Source organism: Gnatocerus cornutus, chromosome 7 (assembly GCF_029298725.1).
Source record: "Gnatocerus cornutus isolate USDA-ARS CGAHR chromosome 7, icGnaCorn1.1, whole genome shotgun sequence".
Taxonomy (NCBI): domain Eukaryota; kingdom Metazoa; phylum Arthropoda; class Insecta; order Coleoptera; family Tenebrionidae; genus Gnatocerus; species Gnatocerus cornutus.
In genome coordinates this window covers 9,467,897-9,483,180 of record NC_142239.1, presented here as the reverse complement: position 1 = coordinate 9,483,180, position 15,284 = coordinate 9,467,897, and the positions used below count along the sequence as shown (strand labels likewise).

The 15,284-nt window shown below is 28.5% G+C and overlaps 1 protein-coding gene across 2 annotated transcripts in view; it reads left to right on the top strand.

Annotated features, from left to right (window-relative positions):
• The first annotated feature begins 74 nt into the window (after positions 1–74).
• Positions 75–15,284, top strand: part of LOC148170751 (beta1,4-N-acetylgalactosaminyltransferase A-like) — a 203,296-nt gene continuing 188,086 nt past the window's right edge. For both annotated transcript variants that reach the window (XM_088041579.1, XM_088041578.1), the window contains exon 1: positions 75–374. The gene's annotated coding sequence lies outside the window, so the exon portion shown is untranslated. The remainder of the gene's footprint in view (positions 375–15,284) is intronic.

Genomic DNA, 15,284 nt, shown 5'->3' with positions numbered 1-15,284 from the left:
GAATTTCCCGACGCCGCCCCTGTCGCATCCCCGGCAAACCACCCCTCCAGTCCAGTGCACTCCGAAAACTCAATCATTCCTCCCACATTCCCCAATAAACCCACTCAAAAATCGCCATCACGCGCTCATTATTGTCCAAATTAAAAATCTGACCATCGCAAAAACCCACTGCAACGACGTACGTCTTAACTAGGCTTAACCGCTCCGAGTGGAGGGGATCCTGCAAGTGAACGTCTTTCCACCGGATTTTAACATTTCACGTTTCTTCTCAGGAGTGTGGTGATGTCAGTGCGGTGTGCTCAACAGTGAAGACTTTTCGTGTGTTTTGTGCTGAAGATGTGCACGGAATAGTGAGATAATTCCTCAAAAAAAAGGTAAGTGAACGTTTTCTTGTCTTGAGAGGTTACGTGTTCTTTACTACGGTTGTAAAATTCAGGTGACGTAATTAGTAGAAATCGAAAGTTTGTCTCTGCGGATCGATTCTTATTAAATGGTTGGATTGTTTTAACATATGTTGTGGACACCGACAATTATGGAAATTTATTAATAATTAAGAACCTTGACGGGTGATTTCTGATAGTGCGATAGTTCGCACGCGACTCGATGTTATGAAAATTCGACTGTTACTTTCAGTAGTCGAGATTCTTATCTCGAAGAATGCGAGTTACCTCAGTTGTGTCAACAAAACGTGGTAATTAAATTATTACTACAAAATCAATCAACATTTTACGGATACTGAGACGGATTAAGGTTGATTAAGATTGGAGAAAAAATTATTAAATAGGAGTGTATTAATTTATTTTTAACTTCTCGTGTATTCGTTCTTCTCTTCACTTATTACATGTTTTAAATTGCCTACATTTTTTTATTTCGGTTTTTATAGTCTTTATATTCTTTTATAACGTCTTTATTTCTATTGTTGAGATTTATTTTATAAAAAAATCTTTAATTTTTTTTAATCTCTTGTAGACTCTTTCTGCATTCGCTTTAGATTTGTTATATATTCCACTTTCGATTTTCTTTTAGTTTCATTCTTCTTTAGGTTTGGGAACATCGAGTAAAAAAAATCGATGTTAATAGACAAAATAATAAGTAAATAAATTATATAAAAAAGTAATAAACAAAATTCTAAAATATAACTCCCTTAAATTAAATTCTAATGTTCTTTACAAATATAACTAAAATCAAGAGTGTAAAATAACATACTTACGTCGAGGCCGCAATTATCGATTTTTAATGATACATCGATAATAAAAATATATGTATTAAAAATCGATGTTTTATTGGCAAAATCGATATTAATAAAAAATCGATATAAAAGTCCTAGATTTAATTAGGTTCATTTCATTAAATTCTTTCGAATTTTTTTAGAACTGTCATTTGATTCTTCAGAGTCGTTTTACTAAATTCTCTAAATTTTTTTTAATCCGAAATTCTTACTTACATTGTTTTAGATCGTTCTTTAGATTCTTTAGTTTCATTAAAATCTTTAAATTTTCGCTAGAAATATTCTTCGATTCCTAACCTTTATTTTATTAAAATCTCTAGATTTTTTTTAATCCTTTGCAGATTTTTTCTTTTCTTCATTCTCTTTATATCAGTCCTTTGATTGTCTTTTTAATCTTCAGATTCATTAAAATCTCTTCAGAAATATATCTCGATTCTTTTGAGTCGTTTTATTAAAATCTTTAAATCTCTTTAATCTTCTGTAGATTTTTTTTTCATTCTTTTTAGACACCTTCTAGATCTTCTATTCGATTTTTTCTATACCTTTTAGTAGATTAATTTTATTAAAATCTGTTTAATTCCCTGTAGATTCTTCTTTAATTTTTTTATTTCAGTTTTATTAGATGTTTAGTTTCTCTTAGATATTTCTTTTCATTCCTTAGATCATTTTTCAGATCTCCAGATTCTTTTCATTTCTCTGTAGATTCGATCATCATTCTCCTTAGATTTTTTTAGATCTTTTGTTTGATCCTCTAGACTCATCGAATTTTTTAACTCTATAGAATTTTTTTTCAAATTATTTTTAATCTCTTATCAAATGTTATTAAAATCTCTTTAATCTCTTGTAGACTATTTATATCCTACTTTCCATTTTCTTTAAATTTTCTAGATTCATTTGATTTATTTCATTAAACTCTTTCGGATTTTCTTAGAAATATTTTTCAATTCTTTAAAGTCGTTTTACTAAATTCTAAAATCTCTGTAATCCTCTGTAAATTGTTACTTCAATTTCTTTAGATTTTTTTAGATCGTTTATTCAATTTTCTCTAGATTCTTCAGTTTCATTAAAGTTTTTATATTCTCTCTAGAAATTTCAATTCTTAAGATTTATTTCATAAAAATCTCTGGATTTTCTCTAATTCTTTGTACATTCTTCATTCTCTTTCGTTTTGCTATAGATTCTTTGTTTTCATTAGATTACTGAATTTCTCGCTGGAAATTTCCTTCTATTTTTACGATTTATTTTCTAGATTCTCTTTAATCCTATGTAGATTCTTTATTTCTTCATTTTCTCTAGATCAGTCTTTTGATTAACTTTAGAATCTTCAGGTTTATTACACTTATTTTATTAAATTTTATAGAATCTCTTTGAAATGATCTTTTGATTCTTCAGAGTCGTTTTATTAAAATTACTAATTTTATTCTCTTTAACATTTTCTGCATTCTACTGTGCATTTTTTCTAAATTCTTCAGTTTTATTAGGTTCATTTCAGTAAACATTTTCGAATCTTTCTTGAAACATTTATCCATTCTTTAAAGTCGTTTAATTAACTCTAGATTCTTTAGTTTTTTTTAAATTCATTTTACTATGTACTTTTGTTTTCTTTTCTTTAGATTTTCTGTAGATTCTTCAGTTTTGTTGGATCTTTAAATTCTTTCTAGAATTTTTTTTCGATTCTTTTTTCTTTATTTTTTGATAAATTCGTTCATCATTCTTTTTTGATCTTTAATAGTATATTAAAGAACGTGTTTTATAATGGCTAATTTGCCAATGCCATTATAAAACAAGTCCTTTATTCTATTTTTCTCGAATTTGCATCCTTTTTTTAATAAAAAATTTGAATTTTCCAATTCTAAGCGTTTTCGTGTTGCACGATTGGTAATGGTTTTGTAACCACGACTTGCCACTTGATTTTCAAATTCAATTTAAAATTTGACATTAAGTCACTGAATTTTAACCTAACATAACCTAACCTCGCAACCTGCATTCACATCTATTATATTTAGATACTTATATTGTTGACCGCAATGGACAATTCAGTTATATTGATACATTTTTTATTCACTCAGCAATTTATTAAACACGAATCGTAAAATCCAATTTGACCAAAAACTTGACAGGAAACAGATGACAGCCAGACTAATTAGTTCTGCCAACTCTTTAAAAACAAAATTTCCTACTTTGAGTTCTCTTATACAAGGTGTTTATAATTGTTTCTAGCATCAAGGGTTCCTCTGGAATTCCTGCCATGCACTATTTTGCCGCTTTGTTTTCATTGTGAGTATAACTATGTTTAACCACACTTAAAATGACACTCACGTCAACGACGTTTCAGTTACGATTTTGTGTCCAAGTCTTTGATTTTTAGGTTTCAAAACACAACTAGAACAGTTTTTTTGTCAAAATTAACTTTGCTCTATGATTGAGGTTAACTGCAAACGTCAATTGAAAACTTTAAACCCACATTTGTAATGAGCGGCGAATTTTTTTGACATTTCATAGCCACCTTTGATGCTAGAAACACCTTGCAGATACCTATAAACGACTCCAAATTGAGTATTCCAATGGACCTATTAAAGCGGCAAATTGAAAAAACTTTTTTTTGATTTTTCAGATTCATTTTATTAAAGTCTATAGATTATCTTTTCTCCTTGATCGTTTTTCTTTAGATTCTTTAGTTTCATTAAAATCTTTAGATTTTCGCTAGAAATATTCTTCGATTCTGAAGCTTTATTTTATGAAAATCTCTAAATTTTCTTCAATCTTCTTTTCATTTAACGTAGAATTTCACGACAAATCCCGTTGCTGAGGTTATTTGCCTTTGAATATTTCAAAAAGTTAAAAATTTCTCGGGGAAGAGATTTTCGAAACTGTCAAGCTTTTGAACTGTTGTACTAAATCGGTTAACATTTGGCCTGTTTCTAATCTATGATCTTCTCTTCCGATTGATAATACCACTTTCAATTTTCTCATTTTTTTTCAATTCTTCAATTTCATTAGATTCATTTAATGACTCTCTTGAAATTTTCTTAGATTCTTAAGATTTATTTTGTTAAATGAAAATCTCTAGATTCCTTTAATCTTCTGTTGATTTTTCTTTCAAGGTTCATTAAAACTTTTTAGAATTTTTTCAGAACTATATCTCGATTTTTTAGAGTCGTTTCATTAAAATCTTTAAATTCTTTTAATCTTCTGTAGATTTTTCTTTCATTCTTTTTAGATATCTTTTAGATTTTTTATTCGATTTCCTCTATACCTTTTAGTTTTGGTAGATTGATTTTATTAAAATCACTTTAATTTCCTGTAGATTCTTTAATTTTTTTAGATTCTTTCAGGATTTTTTAGATTTTCTTTAAATTCTTCAGTTTTATTGATGTTAAGTTTCTCTTAGATATTTTTTCCGTTTCTTAGTTTATTTTTTTTAATTTCCAGATTCTTTTTATTCCTCTGTAGATTCGATCATCATTGTCCTTAGATTTATTTTGATCTTTTGTTTCTTTAGTCTTTGATATATCCTTTTTTGGATTTTCTCTAAATACATACTTCACTTTTATTTCGATTCTGTTTACTTTGAATTAGACTATTTCTAAGTTATCTATTTTTTCTAGAACTGATTTTTATGGATTCTTGTTCAGTATATTTATATTACTTCAAAATTCTTTAGTTTCTTTAAATTGTTTGCATTCTTTCTAGATTTTTTATTCTATTCAAGATCTTTTAAATTATTATTAATTTGATAGATTTATTTAGAGTTTCTGGACCTAGATAATTAAAATCTGTAAAATTTTGAGAATCTTGTAGATTCTTTGGAATCTTATTTTCGATGTATTGGAATTTTTGGAGATTTTTCACATTTTAACTCATCAGTCTTTGATTGCTTTTAGATTTTTCGGTTTTATTAGATTCATTTCATTAAACTGTATAGAATTTTTTTACAAATTATTTTTAATCTCTTAATCTTATTAAATTTTATTAAAATCTCTTTAATCTTCTTTAAACTATTTATATCCTACTTTCCATTTTCTTTAAATTCTCCAGATTTATTAGGTTTATTTCATTAAACTCTTTCGGATTTTCTTAGAAATATTTTTCGATTCTTTAGAGTCGTTTTACTAAAAATTCTAAAATCTCTAAAATTTCTTTAATCTGTAAATTCTTACTTGAAATTCTGTAGATTTTTTTTAGATCGTTCTTTCTTTAGATTCTTTAGTTTCATTAAAATCTTTAGATTCTCGCCAGAAATGTTCTTCGATTCTTAAGATTTATTTTGTTAAAATTTCTAGATTTTTTTTAATCCTTTGCAGATTTTTTCTTATCTTCATTCTTTTTATATCAGTCTTTTGATTGTCTTTTTAATCTTCAGATTCATTAAAACTTTTTAGAATCTCTTCAGAAATATATCTCGATTCTTTAGTCGAGTCGTTTTATTAAAATCTTTAAATCCCTTTAATCTTCTGTAGATTTTTCTTTCATTCTTTTTAGATACCTTCTAGATATTCTATTCGATTTTTTCGATACCTTTTAGTTTTGGTAGATTAATTTTATTAAAATCTGTTTAATTCCCTGTAGATTCTTCTTTAATTTTTTTAGATTCTTTCAGGATTCTTTAGATTTTCTTTAGATTCTTCAGTTTTATTAGAAGTTTAGTTTCTCTTAGATATTTCTTTCTATTCGATCATCAATCTGCTTAGATTTTTTTAGATCTTTTGTTTGATCCTCTACTCATTTAATTATATTATTATGAAATCTCGAGATTTTCTTTAGTCTTTGGTAGATTCTTTTTTAGATTTTCTCTAAATACATGGTTCACTTTTATTTCGATTCTGTTGTATCAGATTATTTCTAAGTTAACTATTCTCTCTAGAATTGATTTTTATAGATTCTTCTTTAGTATATTTATATTACTTCAAAATTCTTCAGCTTTTTTAGATTGTTTGCATTCTTTCTAGATACTTTATTCTATTTAATATCTTTTAAATTATTATTAATTTGATAGATTTATTTTAGAGTTTCTGGACGTAGACTATCAAAATCTGTAAAATTTTGAGAATCTTGTAGATTTTTTGAAATTTTATTTTTGACTTATTGGAATTTTCGGATATTTTTCACATTTTCTCTCATCAGGGTTTGATTGCTTTTAGATTCTTCAGTTTTATCAGATTCATTTAATTAAACTCTAGAATTTTTTCAAATTATTTTTAATGTCTTAATCTTATTAAATATTATTAAAATTTTTTTAATCTCCTGTAGACTATTTATATCCTACTTTACATTTTCTTTAAATTTTTCAGATTCATTAGGTTTATTTCATTAAACTCTTTCGGATTTTCTTAGAAATATTTTTCGATTCTTTAGAGTCGTTTTACTAAAAATTCTAGAATCTTTGTAATCCTCTGTAAATTCTGACTTCAATTTCTTTAGATTTTTTTTAGATCGTTCGTTTATTCAATTTTCTCTAGATTCTTCAGTTTCATTAGGTTCATTTTATTAAAGTTTTTATATTCTCTCTAGAAATTTCAATTCTTAAGATCTATTTTATAAAAATCTCTGGATTTTCTCTAATTCTTTGTACATTCTTCATTCTCTTTCGTTTTGCTATAGATTCTTCTTTTTCATTAGATTACTGAATTTCTCGCTGGAAATTTCTTTCAATTTTTAAGATTCATTTATGAAATTCTTCTTTTTCATCTTTTGTAGGCTTCTACTTCATTCACTTTAAATTTTTTCTAAATCCTTTATTTAATTTCCCCTACATTCTTCAGATTCTTGAGATTCATTACTGTAAAATCTTATGACTCTCTTTAGATTTATTTAATTATTTGGAATTTTTAAAATTGAAAATACAGGGCGGCCCACATAACTTCCGAGTCCAATATCTTTGTTATTTGTGAACGGATTTTAATAAAATTGAATTTAATGTCCGTTTAGGAGAATTAGTCGATTTTGCCATTAAAAATAATTATTTTCTAGGTGACATTTTAACGGTTTCTGTGTCAAAATGCATTGCAATAATTTCTAATAGATTAAATAACAAATCATAACGAAATAATCAGCCATGTTTTAGTTATTTGTTGCCGTACGTCCATTTTGGAATCTGCGTGAAATTCTGCGTAAAATGAGCACCAATAACTTAATTTTGCGCCAGAAGTAAACGAGACATTGATCAAAATCTGTTTTCAGAAGGTTTTTTTGGGGTGATTTTTAAGCATTTTTGGGGCGAAGACAACGTTTAATACCTTTGACTTGTACACCAATCGAAAGAACAGCTCGAGATCTACCTACTGGCCGAATCTCAGATCAGTAGGTCAATTTGTTCACGAGTGGCGGTCAAAAAAACAAAAATTAAAAAAAAATATTTCGGAAAAAATCGTCTATCGAATTTTGCATATTTGAGAATGAAGTCTAAACAAAAAAGGCGCAAGAAAAGTAGTGGCGCAGACTGTATTTTTTTATCTGTCGTAGTTTCGAAGATTTTAATCGACCAGAACTCATTTGTTGTCGTTTGCCCGAATTTGGAATCTGCGTGAAATTCTGCGTAAAATGAGCTCTTGTAGTATAAGTTTGCTCCAATAATAAGCGCGAAATCGACAGAAGTAGGTTTTTGACTTGTCCATTTTAGACTTTCTATACACAGATTACCAGTTTTTTTCTAGATATTCAAAAATTTTTATTTCTTCTTAGATTTTTGTCAGATAATATCTAAAATTTTTTAGATTAACTTTAGATTCTTCCTAATTTCTGTGGATCCTCTGGATTCTCTATAGATTCGATTTGATTGTCTTTAGAAGCTCTTCATTTTCTTTAGTTTTTTCTAAGATTCTCTTTATTTTCTAGACTTTTCTTAGATTGTAAATAATTTTTCTTAGGTTCTTGAAAATGTCATAATATAAACTGGTAGTTTTTCTCTAGATATTCGAAATTTTTTATTTCTTTTTAGATTTTTGTCAGATAGTCTCTAAAACTTTTTAGATTAACTTTAGATTTTACCTAATTTCTGTGGATCCTCTGGATTCTCTTAAGATTCGATTTGATTGTCTTTAGAAGCTCTTCATTTTCTTTCGTTTTTTCTAAGATTCTCTTAATTTTCTAGACTTTTCTTAGATTGTAAATAATTTTTCTTAGGTTCTTGAAAATGTCATAATATAAACTGGTAGTTTTTCTCTAGATATTCAAAATTTTGTATTTTTTTTTAGATATTTCTCAGAGTCTCTAAAACTTTTTAGATTAACTTTAGATTTTACCTAATTTCTGTGGATCCTCTGGATTCTCTTTAGATTTGATTTGATTGTCTTTAGAACCTCTTCATTTTCTTTAGTTTTTTCTAAGATTCTCTTAATTTTCTAGATTCTTCTTAGATTGTAAATAATTTTTCTTAGGTTTTTGAAAATGTCATAACATAAACTGGTAGTTTTTCTCTAGATATTCAAAATTTTGTATTTTTTTTTTAGATATTTCTCAGATAGTCTCTAAAACTTTTTAGATTAACTTTAGATTTTACCTAATTTCTGTGGATCCTCTGGATTCTCTTTAGATTTGATTTGATTGTCTTTAGAAGCTCTTCATTTTCTTTAGTTTTTTCTAAGATTCTCTTTATTTTCTAGATTCTTCTTAGATTGTAAATAATTTTTCTTAGGTTCTTGAAAATGTCATAATATAAACTGCTAATTTTTCTCTAGATTTTCAAAATTTTTTATTTCTTTTTAGATTTTTGTCAGATAATCTTTAAAACTTTTTAGATTAACTTTAGATTCTACCTAATTTCTGTGGACCCTCTGGATTTTCCTTAGATTTGATGTGATTGTCTTTAGAAGCTGTTCTTTTTCTTTAGTTTTTTCTAAGATTTTCTTAATTTTCTAGATTCTTAGATTGTAAATAATTTTTCTTAGATTCTTGAAAATGTCATAATATAAACTGGTAGTTTTTTTCTAGATATTCGAAATTTTTTATTTCTTTTTAGATTTTTGTCAGATAATCTTTAAAACTTTTTATATTAACTTTAGATTTTACTTAATTTCTGTGGACCCTCTGAATTCTCTTTAGATTCGATTTGATTGTCTTTAGAAGCTGTTCATTTTCTTTAGTTTTTTTTAAGATTCTCTTAATTTTCTAGATTCTTCTTAGATTGTATATAATTTTAATAACTTTTCCAAGTTTTTCTAGATTCTGCCCTTTTTTTTCCTAGATTTTTGTGCAGATTTTTCTAGATTTTGAAAAATATTATTTGTTTCAAGTTTTCTTTATTGCTTTAAATTGAAAACTGGCCTTAATTAAAAAAAAAGTGTAAAGCCCGATGCGCCCTACGTTAAACCCGCCTCTGCACAGATAAGAAAAATAGGCGTCTCGTATCGATTCCACGTCCATCCAGCCGCAATCACTCTGCATTTAAAATAGCTGTCGTTGATTGAACAAAGCTTGCACAAGAGATTATCATAACAGTCCTGATAGCCCCGTTTTGGGGTGAAACTTAAAGTTTCCTTTGAACGTTCAACACAGATTTAATCTTAGTTTATGGCCATCCTGTTTTACGAGGTTGTTTTATACTGTTTGTATTGACTGTTTTTTTTCTCATTGCTTATAACTGATAATAATTTCGTCGAGATGACCGCAATTTCTTCCCCGGAATCGCCTTTATCGGTTTCTATATGCGTGTTCTTGGTTAAAAACAGGGGATGAAAGTTTGCAACTTTGTCTACAGCCCTGGAGTAAATTGTCTCTTGAAACATGAGTTTGTCTGCGGAAAACAACTTGAATTATACACTCTTTTCAGATTTGTATGGACGTGGTTTCGAATTTCACTCGCTCTAATTGTCAATTAAGATGTCTTTGGTATGTGGTAATGTAAAACCGATAGTTCAATATTACTGTCATTTGGTTCTAATGGAATGCCATTTGGTGTGTTTATGATCTTAGATATTCTGCGAAGCACTCACTCACGGTTAACGCAATTATCTAACGCATATCGAGTTAATTTTATCATCGGTTTATCAGTCTCCATTATAGTTGCATGATTCAGAATTTTATTCGATATACAAGGTGTTTATAAATGTTTCTAGCATCAAAGGTGGCTCTGGAATTCCTGTCGGGCACTATTTTGCCCCTTTGTTTTCATAGTGAATTTAACTATATTTTTTTTATTTCATTTTTCAATTATAATAGTTAACAAAAGTTTGTTCTTGAGAAGTGAGAATTGCCTCCTGATTCCGAATATAAAGTCTGTTTTGCTCCATCAGGTCAGGATTCAAAAATATTCTTGAAAAATGATTTTATAGGTTATACTAAATCTGGGACTTTTACATCGATTTTTATTACACATATTTATTTATTTTCAATGTATCATTAAAAATCGATGATTGCGGTTTCGATGTATGTATTTTATTTTACACTCTTAATTTTCGTAATATTTATAAAGAAAACTGGAATTTAATTTAAGGGAGTTATATTTTAGAATTTTGTTTCTTCTTATTAATCTCGAATTTGTTTTTTTTATATTTTATTTATTTATTATTTTGTTCATTACTTAAGGTTTTTATTTATTTTTGTTTTTCTCGCATTTGTTTATTATTTTGTTGCTTTATTAAGAATTTTTTATTTTTATTTTTCACAATAAACTATGCTATAGTTTGTACGGTGAGAGATTGAATGACAGAAAAGTCACTAAATCTACGCGATAAAAAGTGTACCACACGCGCGAAATTTAAAATAACAAAATAACCCCAGTTACTGACAACCCTGTCAACCCATTTCGCGTAGGAATTTAGTGTTTTTAGTGTATTTTGTAGCATAATTTGCTACCAACCTATATGTCAACTGTCGAAATATCCCAATCTCTCACCGGATAAACTATAGATTGAGTTTTTTATTTATTATTTTTTAAAATCGATGTTTTCTCCGATGTATTGGAGATCGATGTAATTGTGCTCTTGATGAAACTGAGTTCAACATCGATTTTTTTACTCGATGTTCCCAGATTTATTAAATCTGGGACTTTAACATCGATTTTTTATTAATATTGATTTCGCCCAAAAAACATCGATTTTTAATACATATATTTTTATTTTTAATGTATCATTAAAAATCGATGATTGCGGTTTCGATGTATGTATTTTATTTTACACTCTTGACTTTCGTAATATTTATAAAGAAAACTGGAATTTAATTTAAGGGAGTTATATTTTAGAATTTTGTTTATTCTTATTAATCTCGAATTTGTTTTTTTTTATAATTTATTTATTTATTATTTTGTTCATTACTTAAGGTTTTTATTTATTTTTGTTTCTCTCGTGTTTTTTATTATTTTGTTGCTTTATTAAGAATTTTATTTATTTTTGTTTTTTCACAATAAACTATGCTTTATTGAGTTTTTTATCTACTATCAAAATCGATGTTTTCTCCGATGTATTGGAAATCGATGTAATTTGACTTTTGTTGAAATTGAGTTCAACATCGATTTTTTTTACTCGATGTTCCCAGATTTAGGTTAATACTGCAAAAAATTTTCTATAAGCACCTACGTCATTTTTCCTGCAGAGAATTTACCGATTTACAAAGGAGAAATTTTAGAAATTAGAAGGATTTGAAAGGGATAAGTTAGATACCTGTAATGGACACATGTCAATTTTGATTCTCATACAAGCAACTGACAATATTTTAATAACTGCAAAATATAATCATGAAAAATATAATGTTATGTTGAAATACTTGCTAATCTGCATTGAAAACAACAAAAACAAGCTGATGGTTCCTCAGTTTGGTGACAATCTGACAATTGTGACAGTTCTTGTTTGACATTTCGTAGAAATTACAGAAGTTTAAAAAATCTCAGCATTTTGCAGAACGACCAATTACGAACTCGCATTTTAAATTTGGCCCCTACAAAAACTTCTCTGCCGCAAAAATAAACTTAATTAGTCGATTTTTAAACTTTGAAATTAGAAACGTCAACTGTTCACTTAGTTACAACTCGCACCGACTAGATTAGATACTTAACATTATACAAGGTGTTTATAAATGTTTCTAGCATCAACGGTGGCTCTGGAACTCCTGCCGTGCACTACTTTGCCGCTTTGTTTTCATAGTGAATATAACTATCTTAAAAATTATTTATAATGTTACTTACGTCCATGACGTTTCAGTTACAGTTTTGTGTCCAAGTTTTTGATTTTCAGGTTTTAAACCACAATTGGACCCGTTTATTTCTCAAAATTTACTTTGCTCCATGTTTGAGGTTAACTGCAAATGTCAGTTGAAAAATCGAAATCCACATTTGTAAGAGCCGGCAAATTTCTTTGACATTTCATAGCCACCCTTGATGCTAGAAACATTTATAAACACCTTGTACATACTGGACTTTACATCTGATTGGCGACGTGGTTGGAATGGTTGGTGTTTATACGGACGTGAGTAATGTGCGTTATAACTCACGGCGACACAGGCAACGGGAGTTATTTGTGTTACAATGCACCAGGGCAGTGTAAACGGACAAGTTATAGTCCACTTTATTTATTTAAAACTGGCGGATAAACAATTTTTTAAGATTTTATGCACATTATTGTAATCGTTGATTTTCAACTACACCTTTCGCCTTCGATTTTCGATACAAATTAAAAAATGTTGGTTACATAACCTCAAATACTTTTTAAAAATCATTAGGTATTGATACTTATTGATCTAGGACGGGTGGATCGCTGAATGGATAAAACTAACTCAACCTTTGCTTTTAAGCAACAAAATTTCTGTTTGTTGCTTAAATTGTTTCTCTATTGGCTATTTGACGTGTGACAAGTGATACTATTGACAGAAATTTGGAGCATTGCTATCAGTCCACTCTCCTGTGTAAATTTTCTAAAGTTCTTGGGTGTAAATGCGGCTTTCAATTCTTTAGGGAAAAATTAGGGGAAAATTGAATAACGACTTTTTAGGTTAACACGTTGTCAAAGTTTGGTGTATCGACATCTCACATAAGTTAAGAATTAATCAAAGGTTACTTCCAAACGAGAGATTTTTATTAGGATTTAACAAGTTTTAGCAAACTTGCGCAGGACGATTAGCTTGTACGCATGTCACAATTGTTTCAAGGACAAACTCTTTCGCTGCCAACTGTTTCACTTATTAAAAAGTTTAGTTGGCAGCAGCCCCTAGCAATTTTTATCAGTAACAGTTGGCAGTAAGAGCGTTTGACCTTGACGCAACTGTGGCATGCGTAGATTCTAATCGTCTTGCACAACATTGGCAAAACTTAATCTCTATTAAAAACTTTCTGTTGCAACAAATGTTTAATTAGATATTTAATAATACATTCAACTTTGACAACGTGTTAACCTAAAAATCGCTACATTCAATTTTTCTCTAATTTTCTCCCTAAAGATTTGAAAGCCTGATTTACACCCAAAAAGTTTCGAGAATTTACACAGGAGAGTGGACTTTAGAAGCTAATCGTCCTGCACAAGTTTGCCAAAACTTGTTAAATCCTTATTAAAATCGATCTTTTTGAACAAATCTTTTATTAAATTGCGACACAAGAATTTTTAAATTTATGTTTATACACGTGTTTTCAAAATGATTTTTATCCAGTCGCGTGGTTTTTTCCATGCAAATCAAGAAATGCCGTTTTGTAAAGATAACTATGAGAACGTTGGCTGCATTATCTCAAAATACTCTTCAATATTAATTAGATATTTAATGATGTATTGCTTTCCTGTTGTTGCCGATTTTGACGTTTGACAAGTGACACTATTGACAGAACTAGTTAAAACACAACAGAACAGTGCGAGGGGCACAGCAGGTATTAGATTCCAAAGTTAACTAGATGAAAATCATTTTGAAACACGCTGTACTCATCTTTAAAGTTACAGAATTTGCTTTATTTATATGACAGGTAATGGTTTTGCAATATAACTATAAAATTGAACAAATTCGATACACCATAAACACCAATCCATTGCTTATTCAATTTTTTTTGTTAATATTTAACCTCAAAATGCTCAGACATCAATTGACAGATTTGTAACTAAAGTCAGTAAAGAATTTTTGTAGGCGCCAAATTTAAAATGCGACTCTGTGATTGGTCGTTTAGCAGAGCGAGTTATTTTTAGAAACTCATGTAATTTCTGTCAAATTTCAAACAAGAAATGCCACATTTGTCAAATTGTCAACTTATTTTCAGTGCAGAATACAGAGTACTTTTTGTTTTTTTGTCGTGATATTTTGAGATTAGTAAAAAACTTGGTAGTTGGCTTGTGAGGCTATTTATCAAACAAAATTGACATCTATCTACTACAGGTATCTAACTTATCTTCAACTTCTCTTTAGGAAAAATGACGTATACTCACATATCTGAGGCATAATCTCTAATTATATTTAACCTCAAATTTTTGAAAAAATGCTCTGCTGGAGAAGTGTAAACTAATTTCTATGATTCAGAATCCAAAATCCAAAATGTCGTTTATTTTGTCACTAGTCACAGAAAGTTCGTTTAATGATAAAATAGTATTATCTTATGCCATTAGTTACAAAAAACTTCCAAAATCTGTGAATTTGTTTGAAACACGAGGCAAAAGTGCGTTTTATTACATGACGTGTTGTCCCATCTCTTCGATTCGGTGGACAACAGCACGTCTAGTGATAAAATGACTCACTTCTGCTTCTAGTTTCATAAATAGCTATTTTTGAGTCTTAAATTTGTTTTCTTTTACTTAACAATTTTAAGTCATGAAAAACTGTAATAAATTATTGGAGTGGTAATCAAATAAACTTTCCAACGAACTATAGAAACCGACTTTTGCTAAGATATTGAGAAAAACTTAAGAAAACTGTTTAAAATTAATTAATTAATTGATTAATTAATTAACTGATTAAAAATATTTACTTTTCTGCATAATCTTAGATATTCTGCGAAGCACTCACAGTTAACGCAATTATCTGACGCATATCGAGTTAATTTTATCATCGGTTTATCAGTCTCCATTATAGTTGCATGATTCAGATTTTTATTTAATTTACTCGTATATACTGGACTTTACATCTGATTGGCGACGTGGTTGGAATGGTTGGTGTTTAT